Source organism: Rutidosis leptorrhynchoides, chromosome 4 (genome assembly GCF_046630445.1).
Source record: "Rutidosis leptorrhynchoides isolate AG116_Rl617_1_P2 chromosome 4, CSIRO_AGI_Rlap_v1, whole genome shotgun sequence".
Lineage (NCBI taxonomy): Eukaryota > Viridiplantae > Streptophyta > Magnoliopsida > Asterales > Asteraceae > Rutidosis > Rutidosis leptorrhynchoides.
Genome location: NC_092336.1, coordinates 485,185,434 through 485,192,058, shown reverse-complemented (window position 1 = coordinate 485,192,058; position 6,625 = coordinate 485,185,434). Strand labels below are relative to the sequence as shown.

General features: G+C 34.5%; 1 long non-coding RNA gene across 2 annotated transcripts; it reads right to left on the bottom strand.

Annotated features, from left to right (window-relative positions):
* Positions 1 to 2,738: 2,738 nt before the first annotated feature.
* LOC139844618 (uncharacterized) lies at positions 2,739 to 6,390 on the bottom strand. Of its 2 annotated transcripts, XR_011758029.1 has the most exons (5): positions 4,984 to 6,390; positions 4,797 to 4,886; positions 4,531 to 4,719; positions 4,119 to 4,205; positions 2,739 to 2,950 (listed from the first exon to the last, which is right to left on the bottom strand). It is a non-coding gene; the product is annotated as an uncharacterized lncRNA (long non-coding RNA). The 2 variants fall into 2 exon arrangements; XR_011758030.1 differs by lacking the exon at positions 4,119 to 4,205 and having other exon boundaries at positions 4,984 to 6,389.
* Positions 6,391 to 6,625: the final 235 nt, after the last annotated feature.

The window sequence follows — 6,625 nt, the reverse complement described above, 5'->3', positions numbered from 1 at the left end:
ACACGATAACCAATCGCACAAGGGAATGGTGCTCGCGAAAGACCATCGGTATTCGTAACAACCATTAGTGCACTTAACACATCATACACTAACCTCACGGGTGACATCTTAACACGTCGATACTTCACCACGGGTGGTGTCTTAACACGTCGACACTTCACCCGTCATACTTCCCGGAGTGGTGTCTTAACACATCGACACTTCACCCCCGAGTGGTGTCTTAACACGTCGACACTTCACCCGTCATACTTCCCGGAGTGGTGTCTTAACACGTCGACACTTCACCCCCGAGTGGTGTCTTAACACGTCGACACTTCACTCGTCACGTGAAATGTGGTGTCTTAACACGTCGACACTTCACACCTCACGCTACACAAATAAATACATTATAAACATACACGCATAATTATTCCACTCACCTCGTGAACTCGAGCATTACAAACCATGCGCGGAATCTCCACCAAACGCAACCGAGCAAGCTTTTACCTATAATACGCATATAGGTATACACATAATCAACATACATTCTCTACAAGAGAATTCGACGCCAACACCCTTAACCAAGGGTTTACACCTACCTCCACAATCCGCCCATTTAGTCACCTAAAGTGGATTTCACCAATTACCACTACGGGTGGTAATTCCGACCCATTCAAACAAGTATAACTTAGCCCAAATTATACTTAACACCAATTAGACCAACTAGGTCTTAACACTAAATTACTACTTAGGTAGTAATCATTTCAAACGTCATTTACACGAAAACCCCAACACGTGCAATATTGACCCATATTGCTTTTGACCACGTTTGACTTATGTTAAAATATCACTTTAACCTAAAATTACTTCTCACGAGTAATTACATCCAAAAACATCATTTAACACTTAACAAAAGCATTTAACATCTATTTAATCCAAATTAGTGTCATCGTCAATTTTGACCCAATTCAAATTACCCATTTTGACCAAAGTCATAAAAACGACCCATAATCACTAACGTCTAGTGATTATATTTCCAAAACACCAATTAACTCCTAAATCAAATATTTATATGCTTGGTTCATCAAATCTTGACCCATAACTCATTTTGACACCAAACCAAGTCAACACCCATTTTGACTAGTAACTTGTTCTTAAGAACACCAAATTCACTAACAAACTTACAACCTAGTGATTTAACACCCAAACCATGACAAATACTTCCAAATTCGTCCTCAAACTCTAAACCCACAATAATCGGGTTTACTTACACATTACATACAACAAAACCCCCCAATTTCATGAGAAATGGGGTTTAGAACCCTAACTAGCTCAAACCCTAAACATGAACAAGAATCTTAACAATTAAATTCGAAGTTAGAACTTACCAATACTACCAAAACGTAGCCGTGAACGAGATGAACAACTTTAACACTAGCACCTTGGCGAGATTTCCACTTCTTCTCCAAATCAAGCTTCCTCTCTCTACAAATGGGTTTCTCTCTCTAAAAATAGATGAGAGGGTTTGTGTGTGTGAAGGGTGAGATAGAGATAAGGTTTGGATCAGTTTTGGAGCTTATAACCCGTCCAAAAGTGAAAAGACTCAAATGCCCCTCAAATTTGGCCTTGAAAACGAGTTAAATAATCAGATCTGCTCAAATGTCGCGTTTCGCGAGACCTGGTCGCGTTTCGCGACACCTGGTCGTGTTTCGCGACACTCCAAACACGACAAACTCAAATGAAATGCGATGAAGTGACCAGGATGATAGTTTTCAACCTGTCGCGTTCTGGTGCACTCTGACGCGTTTCGCGACACCATGAAACGCGATAAAACAAGCCAAAACGCGATAGCAGCAGCTCATTTTCATTTTTCGTTTCCAGCTTCAATTTAAAAGTTCAGGGACTGAGGTTGACAGATTCTGATTCTGATGTAAATTCTGAAAATGCATAAGTGTTAGGTTAACTTTTGGTGGCGCTTTCTGGTGCACGCATTTACTGACACTTTCAGGAGCATTTTCTGATGCACAAAATTCAGGATCTTACAGATCCCAAAGTATGTGTTTAGATCCGTAAGTGGAGTTAGGTTGAAGTTTATCTTTTTAATAGTTCTTTTGAAAAATTGCAAATGCGCGTGCAAGATGTAAAAGAACTACCTGTGTGAACATGAAGTTTTGCCCCTTCAATGGAGCTTTGGACTTAGCTGCCAATATGTTCACTGAAGGATTGGGACACATGGCTTATAATAGTGTCAAGATTGTCTTAGGGATACGTAAGAAACTGATGTGTATAATATTTTATAGTTTTCATATGAGTGGAAGGGTTCAATTTCTGAAACACCCTGATACTCGAATTCTCGTAAATATTATACTAAGTGAAAATTCAATTTTTGAAACATTTTCATTTATGCATTGGTTTGTTCTGTTTGTTTAATTATTTTAGTAAATCAAGGATTACACTAAAATGGGAGGGATTTGTTGGTGATTTTAGTGTTATCAACAATCATTTTAGTTAATTGAGATTTGCTAGAAAGCAAAGGCTTATCGAATTAAGCTCATTGACGAGTTTGGAGAGTGCAGAGTGCACGCTCGTTCGAGTTAATTCAATAAGGTCTTGAAAATTATATCGTTTGATGAAAGGTAACCATGAATGGTTACATCATTTCATGAAGAGTGATGTCATTTCCTAATTGATTTTAAAGATGGTCATTTATAAAAGTGAGTTGATTTTCCCAAATCAATTCATACACACCATTTATCAAATATCAACAATTTTACCCTCGATTTTAATCAACATAAAAATACAAAAGCAAATAAATCCCAATCTATTATTGTTGTAATCATATACTCTGTACATCTCGGAAATAACACATACTTTTCGATGATCAACATGACTCGTTACGGTGAGAATTGTAAGTCGGTCTTGTAAATTGTCCATGTCTTCTTCATCATAGGTTTTTGACCCATTTAAACACCTGAGACATTACATTGATAGAGTCAATAAACATAAGTGACTTAGTATCATGGTGCTTACACAACAATATGGACTTTTGGTTAGTTTGCAAAGAAAAATCAATTACACTAATTTAAGCAAAAGCCATTGCAACTGAGTAAACATCCATAACTTGTTAATTATTACTCGTAAATATTATGTCATATATAGCTGGAAACAATTACCAAAAAACTGTAGCATATAGCTTTAGGATTAATGTCAAATGAGCCCGTGTGATGGACGCATGTTTAAAAACCAGTTAACACATTGTTTGTGATTATCTCAATTAAATAAGTTTTGCAAACCTGTAAGGGTTAAGTGTGGTACTATAAATACTCAAAGTCATTATATATATATATATATATATATATATATATATATATATATATATATATATATATATATATATATATATATATATATATTGTAACTTTTGCCATTTGTCTTGTAACCATTTGTGCTTAATGAAAGAACCGATTCTCCGATAACTCTCTCTATCTCTCTAAGCTAACACCTTTGTCTCTCTATACTCAACTCTAAGTGTTCTAACATGAATTAAGACTCGAAAAAACAAACACAACCCATAACCCATTTTGACCCTTACCTAATACCCTTCAAGCCCGCCCAAGTCGCCCGTCTTTCCAGCTCTAATATAATAGACTCCGTTGGTAAAAAAGTAACACATAAAAAAGCATGACAATCCCCATTGCTTCAAGTAGGATTTCAAACTCGACGCACGTTTACTCTTTTTTTATATTTAATTCTAAAGAATATGTACAGGATGTTGTCTATAAATTATGTAGAGCCACAGTCACCAATGTATTGTAATATTATTGTTTCAACATAATATGATCCAACTATGACAACAATGGATCGTCAAAAGTTGAATTAAGTTTTCATATTTTGAATTAAGTATTCAAAGCAGGAGTATTGTCTCTTAGTGTTGTATATTTTTTCAACCTTAACATAACATGACCAACTATTGATCTATTACACAAGGTTGATAACAAAACATGAGTTCATGATTATTATTTTTTAAATATATAACATGAATTTGTTACAAAAGTTTGACAACAAAAACTTGAGCCATTTTGTGCATGTAGCAACCATTTGAAGTGTTAAAACGAAAGTAGATAATAGCAATAACTTACATGAGACGAAAACCAATATTTCTGATAGTGAGCCTTGTTGCACTCTATCCACATTAGTGAAAGCAACATATCTAATGGTAAAGCTCTCTGTTTTTTTATGACAAATAGTTGTTTGTTAGTGTCTACAAAGTTTCAACACTGAAAAATTGAAATAGTTGCATCCTTGCAATTCAAAAAAAAATAAAATAAAATAAACACATAAAAGTTAGAGCACATGAAGGTGGATAACCTTATCATCTAACCCGCGCATCTAATCCATAGTTGGTGGAATTTTGCATATCATATCACCAGTGGAAAATTATGAATCGAATGATAATAATCATGAAAAACATGATAAAACCTCTTTAGCTTGTTATCTAACCCGCCCATCTTGACTATACTATATAAGCACAATAACATATTATATTACTACCTCAAGTTTCTTCTCTTAGAGCCAGGAATGAACCCCTTGTAATCCCAATTTTTAAGCTGTCATTATCAATCTTGCTTGTATAATGGGAAAGATGAGAAAATAAAATGATCTTCACTCCCACCAAACTTATATTGACATTGATATCGATGAACCTTCTAGCTTGTCTTCACGATGAAGTATCACACCACACTGTAGAAGCACATTTGTCCCTAACTGTTACTTTGAATTTTTTTAAAGGATAAGAGAAAAAAAATTAAGAAAATGACCTAACAAAAACCGGTGAACCATAAGTAGAAGCACCAACTGTTAGAGCAACACCCTTGTACTATGGCTAAGTAGGTACCTAACATGGAGGACTGCACAAATAATTATAATTTATAATTATATATATATTTTTTGAAATAATATAGTAGTAGGCGTTATCAATATAACATGTATAATGATAACATATACCTGTAAGACGATATGGCAACCCATAAAACTGCCTATCCAGATTCGCAACTGCAGTGATCCCACCAAGTTTGTTTCCAATCGCCATTTCAAAATTGCTTGGCAACTATCACCAGTTTCAGTCCAATATGTCAACTCACATGTCCAATGTCGTAGTTAAATGTGTGTACTTGAAACGGGCCGCAACTCTAATCTGTCAACATAATAATCAAAAGAATACAAAGCAACAACCTCAATCTTCTGCATATCTAAAGAAGCGAAGACCCAAAAGAACCACAAAACGTTTCTAACAGAACATTTAACTAACATAACATTCAATGCAGTCTGCATATTCAGAAATAACGGTTACATAGAGTTAAGGAACATAGCAGTTAAACAGCACAATAAAAGTGAATCCACAAATTCACAAGTGTTTGAGAAACAACCAAAAGACATCGAAAAAAGAACTAACCATATGAACTAAAATTACTTTTTGGCATTCTCAACCTTATACATTGTCTTTTTGTTTACCTATTCAGAGCAAAAACTCACCAGCTAATTTATATGTATTAGATCTTGTACGCAATTAAATGGAAAGCCACCCATCTTATCGAGGCAGAAAACATATTTACTGATACACAAAACTGACCAAACACAAAAACAACATGAATTTAAAACACAGTGCTGGTGGTGGTTTCTCTTGTCGACACTCACCGTGTAGGTTGTGCAGCAAGAGTTGCGGCTAAAATCATAGAAAATACAGGTTGAAAGGTTCATAATAAAATCATCAATAAGAATATAAGGCTACTTGGATATTCGAATCATTAAATAAGATTATCGCTTTGATAACACAAAACTAAAAACCAATAAAATGTAATCATAAGAACATACCTCAAATCTGTATTTAAGGCAGTAAGAAAAAATTACTAATCCGATCCCGATCTCCAAAAGAACTTTCAGTTCAACATTACAGGTAAGAAACAATAATCGAACAAAAATCGTACAGGTAAAGAACAATAATCGAAGTAAGCACTTACATAACATTTACTTATAATCAACATGACAATTGACTGGAGAACCCCTGTACGTGATGCGTATCTCATAGATGGTGATTTAGGGTTGTAAATGAAGCAGATGCTTATCTTATAGATGGTGATTTAGGATCTGATAAGTACATCTATTTATTTAATAGATGGTGATTTATGGTTGTAAATGAAGCAGATGATTGGAACGACAACGCATATGTAGGTTTAGGGTTGTAAAACTGATTCAATCGGTTATGGGTGCAGATACAGTTTTAACCAATTTAATCGGGTGATATGAATACAAACACAGAACCAATCTAATGTTCAAATATGCAATATGAATACAATTTTTTTGTAACCTTTCACATAAACAAAAACATTAATACTGAGATGGACTAAAATACTTGGAAATTAAAATCGTACCAGCCTTGAAGTGATTCGATCGCTGAACATAAGAAATAGTGATTAAATATTGAATACCAAATACATCTTTGTTGATTATGTTGTAATCCAATTGAAAAATATTCCACTCAAGAAATCGTCATCTTCAAGAATAATCAATTTTGATCTTCAATTGTATGATTTTGGGTTTTAAATCTTGCAGTAACCAATCATCATCTAGAAAAACACAAACTTTTGAA